The sequence below is a fragment of the Meles meles genome, chromosome 17 (assembly GCF_922984935.1).
Source record: "Meles meles chromosome 17, mMelMel3.1 paternal haplotype, whole genome shotgun sequence".
Classification (NCBI taxonomy): domain Eukaryota; kingdom Metazoa; phylum Chordata; class Mammalia; order Carnivora; family Mustelidae; genus Meles; species Meles meles.
In genome coordinates, this window is record NC_060082.1 from 12,255,286 (window position 1) to 12,267,420 (window position 12,135).

General features: G+C 45.0%; 1 protein-coding gene across 1 annotated transcript in view; it reads left to right on the forward strand.

Moving 5' to 3' along the window:
* The window catches only part of SLC30A10 (solute carrier family 30 member 10), a 40,286-nt gene that overhangs the window by 10,589 nt on the left and 17,562 nt on the right, over window positions 1–12,135 (forward strand). The window lies entirely within an intron of this gene.

Below are 12,135 nucleotides of genomic sequence, written 5' to 3' on the forward strand. Positions count from 1 at the left end.
AGAGAGGAGGGAGCAGGCTCCCTGCGGAGCAGAGATCCCGATGTGGGGCTCGATCTCAGGACCCTGGGATCATGACCTGAGCCAAAGGCAGAGGCTTAACCCACTGAGCCACCCAGGTGCCCCAAGTTTGTGGATTTTTTCCTTTGTCTTTTCCACTCTGCTGTCAAGCCCACTGACTGAGGTGTTTTTTGTTTTGTTTTTTGTTTGTTTGTTTATTGTATTTTTCAGTTTTAAAATTTCCATTTAGTTCTTCTCTGTTTGTTGAGACTCTCTATTTTTTCATTTATTTCAAGTATATTTGTAATTGCTTACTGGAGTATTTTTATGGCGGCTACTTTAAAATCCCGTCAGCGCCTCTTAACATCTGTGTCACCCAAGCACTGGCGTTAGTTTTCATTCAATCAGAGATTTCCCTGGTTTCCCTGGTTTTTGGTATAATGAAATATTTTGGGTTGAGTCCTGGACATTTGGGGTTGTAGGAGACTGTGGATCTTTATTTACATTTTTCTGTTTGAACAGGTCTTCTCTGACACTGTGCTGGGGGAAGGGGTGCTGCTTGTCATTGTAAGATGGGATTAGAAGTTCACATTCTCACTTGGCCTCTGTTGGCACTCAGCAGGCATGAGAGGTCAGGCTCCCCATCGGGCTTTCACTGATAACACTCCGGCTAGGAGGAGCAGGGATACCTTCTACTGAGTTCTTAATATTAGCTATTTTTCAGTTATGTTGCTTTGATCTTTACTCACACTGTCCTTACTTTCCTTTATTCCTGTATATTAAATACACTTAGTTTATGTCCTATTGTTGTGGTTTCAACATCAGCAACTTTTACATGTCTGATCTTACTGTTTATTATCTTTTAAAAAAGTTTTGAAAAGATTTATTTATTTTAGAGAGAGAGAGAGAGCAGAGTGGGAGAGGGTCAAAGGGAGAGGGGGAGAGAGAACCTCAAGCAAACTCCTGCCTGAGCACAGAGCATGACGAGGGGCTCAGTCTCACAACCCGGAGATCATGACCTGAACTGAAGTGAAGAGTCGTACGCTCAACTCATCGAGCCACCCGGGTGCCCCTGCTGTGTAATTATTTTTGCTGCTTCTCTCAAGGTGGCTTCCTTTCTCTTGTTTTATGTGTTTCATGATTTTTTTTAGCGTGAACTTACTCATGTTCAGTGGAACTTTCTCTGAGGGAATTCTTGGAGGAATATTTAAGTACATTCTTCCACACAAGATATGCATTTATTTCTGTCAGGTCCCTAAGGGTATGACCAGCTTGTGAGCACATAAAAAATTCTTTGCTTGAAAGCTGTTGTTGTTGTTCCTATTATCATTACAACATAAGTAACGTATATTTAGACAGTGTTCCCACATGAAGGCCATAGTATAGTTTCAGCTTCCTGTGGGAGAGTTTTTCCTCTTCTCCCATAACCAAGGCTGAAGCATGCACTTTCTTTGCTGTCTCCTTTGTGGCAGTGAGTGTTTGTTTGATGGCTTCGTTTAACTTCAAACGTTCACCAAGGGATTTCTTTTTGAGGGGATCTCTGATCCAACGCTCCCCTTTGTATGGATCTAAGTTTTGTCCCTTATGCCGTCCGTGTCTATATGGCTATTAAAATTCAAGACTGGAACCTTTGTCTTTATTGGGAAGATATCCCTCAGTCAGATCCTGGCTTCAACTCATCTTCTTGGCTTTTGAATTTCACTTCATTTTTGGCCCCTGAGTGTTTTCTTAATTTCCTGTCACACTTTTTGAAGAGTTCAAAAACTGCGACAGAACCGTATAGTGGTATCCCAGAGCTAGAGCCCTTAATACAGCCTTAGGTTCTCAGAGCTCAGCACCTAGGACAGCCTGGGCGGCTCAGTTGTGGTTAAGTATCTGACTCTTGATTTCAGCTCAGGTGGTGATCTGAGGGTCACGTTGGGCTCCACACACAGCGGGGAGTCTTAGATTCTCTCTCTCCCTCTGCCCCTCCCCTACGCATGTGCGCGCGCTCTCTCTCTCTCCTTAAAATAAAAATAAAATCCAAAAGAACAAACCAAAAAAACAAAACCAAAACCCAAAACTCAGCACTTAGAATAAGCCAGGCCCTCATCACCGTTTGCCAGGACTAGCAGAGTCAATGCTGTCAGGGGACAGGACTGCAGACAGAGGGCGTCCTCTGGTTTTCTGCCTCTGTAATGCCAGCAAGATGGCCCCAGACTGGCCAGGGCCTGGACCTTCACCCTTAGCTTCAGTGGTAACAAGAGGTTAATTATGTACCAAGTTTTCCACATCTGGTAAACACACTGCGTCCTTTCCCAAAGGGTGACATTTAAAACATTGCTGCCTGCTCACAGAGTTTAGAAATTTACAGCAACAACGTCCTTGGCTCCATATTTATTTGTGGCATTTTTCTTTCCCAATCAGTGTGTGCATGCGTGCATGTGTGTGAGTGCGTGTGTGTGTAAGAGAGAGAGAAAGAAGAGGGAGCAGAAGGGAGGAGGGAGGAAGGAAGGAGGGAAGATAGAAAGAAGAAAAGGAAAAAAAAAGAAGAAAAGGAGGAAGGAGGGAAGGAGGGAGGAAAAAGGGAGGAAGGAAGGAAGGAAGGAAGGAAGGAAAGAACATTTTAAGTTCCATTTCCATCTTGAGCTTCTGTTTCCGGCTCTGTTGATAGTCATCTCCTATTGGTGGGCTTTATTCAGTCCTGTACCTCAAGGACAGCTGCCCCTGACCTTACCTTCAGAACCACTTAGGCCTAGGAATCCCGCTCCCAGCAGAAGCTTCTCCCACACTCCACATGTGATTTAGGCTGAGTGTCGGGCTTAGCAGGTGTCTGAGCTGAAGCCATTTTGACCATGTGCGGGGACTCCTGTTGCTTCCGCTCCTACTTTATGCTCCCGCAGACACCAGGCTTTCCACAGCTTTGGAATGTTTCAGGCCTTGGGGTGGGGGGGTGGTATATCATCCTGCTAAATCTCTTGTTCTGAAGTTTGGGAGGTGTGTCTCATGTTTTGCTTCCTTTGTGTTCTTTTCTGAGAAACACTCAGTGCAGTTGTCGATGATTTAACGGTTTAATCAAGTTATTAAAATTATTCCCTTTCCTTCTCTACCATGCATGAGGCTGGCATTTTTTGTTGGACTTTTTTCTTTCCACTTTGTCATTGTTTTTTGGGTCAGACATTCGTTTTTCCCACATGGATTTTTTTTTTCTTATCACCGTGAGAGAAGTGAAGTCAGTATTTTCAGGGTCTGCCAAAAGCAACTGTTGTCCAAACAAATCTTGTCAACTCTCACCTCTTAGAGCTGGATCACCTCCTGTGAGAAGCATTTTCCACTTAAATAAAACATTGAATGCAGGCCTGGACTCAAGCTATCATATTCTTGCCTCAGTCCCCTTCAGTGTGTCTCATTCTCCTTGAGCCAGTCCTGGAGTCCTAAGTGTCCGTTCTGGACCTGTGCCATAGGACACAGGCAAACCCCATATCCGCAGTAACTGTTTTGATCTGAAGCCGATCTAGCAATGCCTTAAATATTCCATGCTGATCTTCCTAGGCTTCTCCTCTCAAATAGCTCTGGATTTTGTGGAAGCTTTGTATAGACGTGCCAATCTTTCCACAGTGGTTCCTTGTTCTGGTTGCTGTGTAATGAACCACCACAGACTGAATGGCATAAAACAACATTTTATGAGACTTGGGATTCTGTGGGCTGGAATTTGGAAAGGAACCAGCAGGAACAGCCCATCTGTCCCGTGAGGTGTGGGGCCTCAGCTGGGAAGGCTCTGCGGATGCCTTGATGGTGACTTGATGGCAGGCGGCAGCGTCATCATCTGTCTGGTTCCTGGGCTGGAAGGTCTCGACGGCTACGACTGCTGACTGGACCGTGAGCCAGGATGTCTCAGTGTAGCTTGGCTTCCTCACACTAGGGTGGCCTTGGGACATCGTATGTGGTGTCTTGGGGTCTCAAATGTGAGTGCTCCATCGGACAAGATAGACGCCTCAATACCTCTTTTAGCCCAACTTCAGATCCTATAGATTACAAACAAGTGACATCATAGAAGGAGTGTCAAGCCCATGGACCCACTTCTTTTTTTTTTTTAAGATTTTATTTATTATTTATTTATTTGAGAATGAGAGGGAGAGCACACCTGAGTGAGGGGAGAGACAGAGGGAGAGGAAGAAGCAGACTCCCCACAGAGCAGAGAGCCCGATGTGGGACTCCATCCCAGGACCGTGAGATCCTGACTGAGCTGAAGGCAGACGCCTAACTGACTGAGCACCCAGGAGCCCCTATGGACCCACTTCTGATGGAAGGAACATCAAAGTCACCCTGGGGAAAACCACATAGAATAGAAGATATGCTTGCCCATATTTGGAAGAAGCAACCTGCACAGCCTGCCCTCAGGCTAACAGTGCATATCCCTTCCACATACAAAATCCACTCCCCAGGACCCCTGAAGTCTCCTCCCATGGGCCACCGGCTTACGGCCCAGGCTCTTGGTGGTCTCAGTCAGGGCCAGGCCGAATGAGGCTCCTCAGGTGCAGTTCCTTGAGTGTCTTCCCCTCTGTCTGAAGATCTGTGAACTAGAGACCCAAATGCCCCGCTCTCCGCACACCCAACATACAATTGTGTGTGGGGCTGGGGGGGTGGTTTGTAGGACAGACTTTGCAGAGCTGCCGTGTCCCGCAGTTGCTTTTACTTCAGACAATACTCACAGATTTAGAAGGATGACTTTTAATAGTTCCTGGACCTGATTCTCTCTGGTGATGGTGGAAGCATTCCAGAGCCCAGTCAGCTTCCTGAAATCTCTACTTTCTGCCTCTGAACTGAAGGACGACTTTGGTTCCCAGTTCCTGGTCTGATCTGATCTAATCCCCTCCTTAAGAATACTTAGAGATGTGTGCATTCCCTTTTCTTTTTTTTTTGTGTCTGTCTCTCTTCAGGAGAACACCCTTCGTCTGGTGCAGTCTTCTTTCTGAGAGCAAATTTCTCTCCCTCTCCCTTTCTACACAGTAAGACTGAAGTACGGAGTAAAACCAGTCTTAAAATTCATGGTCACCAGGGGCGCCTGGGTGGCTCAGTGGGTTAAGGCTCTGCCCTTGGCTCAGGTCATGATCTCAGGGTCCTGGGATCGAGCCCCACATTGGGCTCTCTGTTCGGCAGGTAGCCTGCTTCCTCCTCTCTCTCTCTGCCTACTTGTGATCTCTGTCTGTCAAATAAATAAATTAAAAAATCTAAAAAAGAAAAGCTATAATATGTTAAAAAAACAAACAAACAAAAACTCATGTTCATGAGGGCCCTTTAACAAAAGCCCTGCCTCAAGCCGCTGCCTTTGGCTCAGGTCATGATCTCAGGGTCCTGGGATCGAGTCCCACATCGGGCTCTCTGCTCAGCAGGGAGCCTGCTTCCTTCTCTCTCTCTCTCTCTGCCTGCCTCTCTGCCTACTTGTGATCTCTCTCTGTCAAATAAATAAATAAAATCTTTAAAAAAAAAAAAAAAAAGCCCTGCCTCGATGACAAGAGCCACTTTTTTCTGTGAGGCAGGAAGCTGCTATGACTTGTCGAGGTCCAAATATGGCCAGGTTCACGCAGGAGCCTCACACCTTACAGCACCCACTCTGGTCCCGCCAGGAGCCTCAGCCCCCACGTGCTACTTTGGCCTGTAGAATCTTAGCCTAACCTTCTCCAGGCTCCTGGCAACTCACCAGTATGGTAGGGCTTTAGGGACTAATAAATCCTACCCCTTTCTTACTCTCCTAGGTTTGGAAACAATTGCTAGATAAGACACAGATTGCATTTGAACATAATGCCAACTTTACTGTAGATATGACCTAGCCCAGGATAGGACCTAGAGGTGGAACAGCAGAGAGCTTATTAAGAATTGGTCTGGCAAAGAAAGGTGAGAAGAGGTCAGCTGCGCATGCTCCACGCTTTCCCCCACACCTAGCAACTGAAGTAGTTACCCTGCTTCTGAGAAAAGCTGCGGAAGCGGAAGCATAGAAAGAGGTGAGGAGTGTTGTTGTCCCCCCCCCCCCCCCCGTCCCCCACGCCCACCCCAGGTGTCCCTGGGGAAACACAAAGCTTGGGGAATGGAGAGTCTCCTTAATACAAACAAAAAGCCGTGAGCTCCAATGTGAGCCATGTTCGTTCATTCCCTTCTTCCCTCCTTCCGTCTCTTCCTCCCGCCCTCTTTTATTTTTTGTCTGTTCCTTCTTTTATCTCCTGTCATCCTGGGGCGGGGTGGGCAGTGGGTGAGTGTCGAGGAAGTCTCCCTGAAGAAGTGTCTTTTGAGAACGAAGGCATGGGGAGGAGGAGTTGAGTGGGGTCGAGAAGGTTCCAGGAGGTGGGAAGAGCATAAGCCAAGTCCTGGAGAATGGGCAGAGTGAGAGATAACCAAAGGGATGAGCTTGGAGAGAGAGGAGTAGTGAGCCCAAGACTGAGTCCTGGGACAAACCGACATTTAGAAGTGAAGAGGAGGGGGAGGAACCATCCATGAGATATATGGAAAACCAGGAGGGTACATTATTCGGGGGTCAAGTGGAGAGAGTCTTCAAAAGGAAAGCAAGGTTTTCGGGAACAAATGTTGCTGAGAATTCCAAGACGAGCGTAGAAAAGCCGGAGATCCCGGCATGAGGAGATCGTGAGTAACTTTCCCAAAGCCTTGTCCGTGGTGTGGTGGAAATGGAGGTGGCATTGGGTGGGTGACAGAGAGACTGGAGTTTGAGGAAGTAAGGGCTGTGTGAGACAGTGTTTCTGGAGTTTTTCTTTTGGAGGGAGCACAAAAATGGAGCAGGAATAAGTTCTCCAGCATTGGTGAGGAATCGAAGTAGGGAAAGGTCCTGTTTCATCAGCCATTTTATTTGTCTATTTATTAAATTTATATTTCTCATGAGTCGTGAACATGGAGAAGAGGAGAAAACCACTCTTGACTACTGATAGTAGGTGTGGTTTCTCAGTCAGCTATGGACCAGGAGTGTCTGGCTGCAAGTGACAAAAACCCTCCTACGCTTGCTTCAGCAAAGAGAGAACTTTCATTGGTTCACATAATTAATGTGGAACCAAAGACTGAAATTCCATCAGAGATTCTCTTTCACTGTTTCTCTTTTCTCTCTGCTTCCTTCTCTATTGCAGCATGAAGGGTTTGGGGAGGAAAGCAAAGGGAGCTGTAATTATTAGGGGCTCTGGGTCACCTCCTTACTGCTTTAGTGACCAAACAAGAAAGAGAAACTCTCTCTCTCTGTGATATATTTTGGAAACTTCCAGAGAAGGACTCTGGCCCATGTTGGGTCAGGTGGCCATCCTTTGACTCAAGCACTGTGGCCAGGGGCTGAGGAACTGTGTTTGGGTCAATCTTGACTATACACCCATATCTGTGTCCAATGGGACAAGACGTCTAACCAGAAGGAAGCAGGGAAGGGTTCCAGGCAGCCGAAAACCTTGGCTGAACCATTTACATTAACGGTGGTTACCAATAACCGTGCTCACTTTCTATAGTTCATGTTAATTGTGGCTTCTTCATGGCAACAACAACAATGCCTTTTATTTGTGTATTTGTATCTTCATTGTCTTATTTGATGTTGAAAACATCGACATGTACTAAGTAGTATGAGGTTCTTATTTGCATTCTACAGATTAGGAAACTAAGGCTCAGAAATTTAGTGACTGGTCTAAGTTGTGAGTAATTTAGCGCCGGAGGTCAAGAATCTTTGTTTTCCAGATCTCATTTTCATACTTAACACAACTTCTTATTTTGTGACAGTAATAAAATTAGGTTTCTCAGTCCAGTCACCTGATTCTCTCTGCCCTTCTGCCACAGAAGAGAGACTCATAATGGACAAGGAAGTATAGTAATGAAGCTGAGAAGTTTGGAGTTTTAGATTTGTAAAATAGTTATTTTAAGTGCTTTTATATCTTCAAAATATCTCATTAATCAATATTTTGATTCATAATTCATTTTATTAATCAACAACTAATTAGTTCTAAGCCAAATAGATTATTTGAACCAAAGGGAAATAGACGATCTTATAAAAAATAGGATAATCTAAAGAAGTGAATGCCCCATTCTTACTTATCAGAACAGTGCTTCCGGAAATGGTGACAGCCAGAAGGTCAAGAAAGGAGCCACCCTTTGTCAGCTGTTCATTATGAGAGCACGATGCAGGCTCTCCACCAGGCTATCTCCTTTGACTCTCACAACCACTGTGTGAGAAGATGACATCTCTACGTCCAGATCATAAATGAAAACACTGACCTCAGAGAAGTTAAGGGATTTGTCCATTTGTTAATAACGGATAGAGCCAAGATCGTATCCTAGATTTGAGTGGCTTGAAAATGTATGTCTCTCCACTACATCACCTTGACTGTTGAATCAATGCATTTGGCAGATAAAGGCAAAGGTATTTATTTATAGGTTTTATTTTAACCCACGCACAATTATTCCCACAATTTCTTGGGCAAAAGGACTCTCTCATTTTCATATAGAGTAGTTGCATGGGGTACATTCCAGGACCCCCAATGAATGTCTGAAACCACAGAGAGTACCAAACCCTATACATACCACTTGATTCACATTAATATTCAGACTGTTAGTTCCCTCTAGCCCTCTTCTACAGTTGCATTTTCTGAAGTTTTAGTCCCCACAGTCAGATGTGATCTGGAAGGGGAGCCTTCTCATATAACCGCAGAAGGTCAATAGGAGCCCAGCATGACATCACGATGCCTACGTCGTCCACCATCCTCGTCCCATCTTATCATCTCGCATCATGTGGGAATGTTTCCGATGGCATTCAATAACACCTGTAAAAGTTTTTTGTAAATTATTTTTTTAAAGGATTTTATTTATTTGACAGACAGAGATCACACAAGTAGGCAGAGAGGCAGCCAGACAGAGAGGAGGAAGCAGGCTCCCTGCAGAGCAGAGAGCTCCATGCGGTGCTTGATCCCAGGACCCTGAGATCATGACCTGAGCCAGAGGCAGAGGTTTTAACCCACTGAACCACCCAGGTGCCCCAGTTTTTTGTAAGTTATTAAGTGACACGAGACTTAATTTATAGTTAAATAGCTCAAACTATTACTGGATTTAGAATCAGTATTGGAGAGTGGGTGTTTCTCCCCTGTTTCTTGCACCTCTGTTTTTGGTTTGGTTTTTTGCTTCCATTTGAATTGGAAATGGTCCAAAAGCTGATTTTTTTCCCTTCTATTCACCAAGCAGGAGGAGTCACACCCAAATATTTTCAGTAAGTGACAAGTTTTGGATGATGTTTTTCTCGAATTCCCAGTTCAGCCTCTGATCCTTTCCCCTTTCCTCCCAATAGCCATGTCCCTTTCCGCTTGCTTGCGCTCACTTACCATCCCCTCCCTCTCCAAATGTCACACATAGCGCTTCCCCGTGAGTATCTTGGCAGACGGTGAGAAGCACACAGACCAGAGGTGTCGTGCCCACAGAGACAAGCCAGCCCCAAAGAACATGGCGTTGTTATCGCCAAATACGTCAGATAGCCTGATCTCATCATCTCCTGTGGGATATACAAATCACGGCCATTTGTTCATACCTGGGCACTCAGCAGCTGGTAACTTGCCTTCTGATACTTTGTCATAGTCCATTCAGGCTCTAACAAAATACCACAACTTGGGTCGTTAAGAAAAAATAGAAATCGGTTAATACTCACTGAACCCTTCTTAGAAGCCGGGCACTCCACTAAGCAATTGACATGCATTTTCTCACTTAAGCCTTGTGACAACCCATGAGATAGATACTATTATGATCCTTAGTTCACACACACCAATAAAAAGGAGGTTTTTAAGGAACTTGCCCCAGGTCACGCAAGTAAGTAGCAGAGCTGGGATTTGGTTCTAAGTCTGTCTGACCCCAAAGGTCAAATTATTAACTGTTACCCTCCTCAACCTTTTAAGTTTTCTTAAATGAGTGCAAAATTAAAATTATCTAGAGTCCAGTTGTTTGTTTGTTTTTTTTTTTTTTCAAAAAGAAAGTTGTACTCGTTGATGGTGTGATGAGGCTTCCATTTGACCACTGCCTAGTGCTAGTCCCAGATACACCACTTTTAAATTTTTTATTTATTTCTTATTTTTTATAAACATATAATGTATTTTTATCCCCAGGGGTACAGGTCTGTGAATTGCTAGGTTTACACACTTCACAGCACTCACCATAGCATATACCCTCCCCAATGTCCATAACCCCACTCCCCCTCTCCCAAACCCCCTCCCCCCAGCAACCCTCAGTTTGTTTTGGATACACCACTTTTATATAAGAAAGTGGCATTTTGGAGAAACCATGGAGGGGTCACTTGGCAGGATGATGGGTGGAGCTCTAAATTCATGCGGGACCCGCCTCCTTCTAAGTGAGCTGTGACTCACATCATTGCTGAGCGTTTCTCCCTGAACAGCCCATTCAAAGTAGAGTTGACCACGACCTACTTCTTATCTTCTTTACACCTCCTGCCTCTATCATTAAAAAAAAAAGTGTGGCCACCTCCTGTAAAAGATCTCTTGATTTTAATGTATTCTAAAAACTTTCAAGGACAAGGTGCATACTTTCTGGTATAGAAAGGATCTGTGTTACAAAGTGTTACAAATACACACATTACATAAATTCACCAACAAGGAGCAGACGTGTAAGGGAGAATCCTCTGGAGAAGCACTTTCCTTTTGGAATGTCCTAATGTATTACCATGTTCTGTGGGCTTGGAGCTGGGCTAATAATGGTGAGAAGTATCTGGCTTCTGATGATGTGTTTAAAATCTGGAGGAAGGAGCTATGGGGAAAAAGAGCTACAGCCTCTTTGGAATAATGGCTTGGTGCCTTCGATGAGATGTCCACTCTCTTCCTTGAACGGAACATCATTTCTAGTCAACTAGAACAAAAACATGAAAACAAAACCAGCTACTTTTTCAATTTCTTAAAAAAAAAAAAGGTTGGTTAGTTTCTGGGTCAATACCAGTGTAGGAAGAACTTTTAGTGCTATAATCTCTATAAACTGTAGCACATCAAGTTCTATGCCAATAAAAGGTGAACTTAAAAAACCCTTTCATGGGATGCCTGGGTGGCTCAGTTGGTTAAGCGGCTGCCTTCGGCTCAGGTCATGATCCTAGCATCCTGGAATCGAGTCCCACATCAGGCTCCTTGCTTGGCTGGGAGCCCGCTTCTCCCTCTGCCTCTGCCTGCCACTCTGCCTGTGCTCACTTGCGCTCTCTCTCCCTCTTTCTCTCTGACGAATAAATAAGTAAAATCTTAAAAAAAAAACAAAACCCTTTCATTAGTTTAGAACAAAAGGAGTACTAGGAGTGATCGACTTAGTATAACGTGGGGGCGAAGAAGGTCCACTCTGGGGTGTGATGCTTGGATCAGATCTTCATTGTATCACTTATGTACTGTGTGATCTTGGGTGAATTCCTTACAGTCTCTGGGGTCCAGATCTTCCCCTTTATGAGTCAGTTGTGGGGATTAAACCAGATGATGCCTATAAAATACTCAGCACAGGGCTGGGCCGTCAAAGCCCAATAAACAGAAGCTGTTGAACCCTCATCATCTACAGGAATGTGCAGGAGGCAGTCTAAATTTTTGTCAATGAACTTAGATTACAAAGATCCTCTCTATATATAAACTATATACAGCTCTCTCTCCCTCTAATCATAGCTAGTCAATGCATTTCTCTTGAGCACATTTTGTTGACACCCTCCGCCTATCTTGAAGTCAGGAACCAGGCCCTGGGCAGGGCCTCTCACACACAGCTCTCTCCTCTGCTTCCCCAGCAGCCATCCAGCTTTCCAGTTCCATCAACTACCTTCCCGGGGCAGTGCCGTAATTCTTGTTATCTGCCTTCCGTTAGGAGGATGACTGGGTAACAGGCACACGTGATAGATTTCTGCTGACCTGGAGTTTTTCTTTCAGTTGTGAATGACACAGAAATGCAGTCAGCGGGGACTGAGCTCTGTCAAGTGATTTCCACCAGCCCCTGTCTCGTCTCGACTACTTTGCCTGCTGTCCCACGTTACGCGTCGCAGAGGCTTCATAGTTCGAAGATAGGATAAGCCAGGGCCTGGGGTAGCTTTCTCTGCAACTGAGTGTGACATCTGTGGTTCAAGAGTAAATCTGGTACACCTGTGCCGACTTGCTAATGTTAATATAGGCATGCTGATGATAA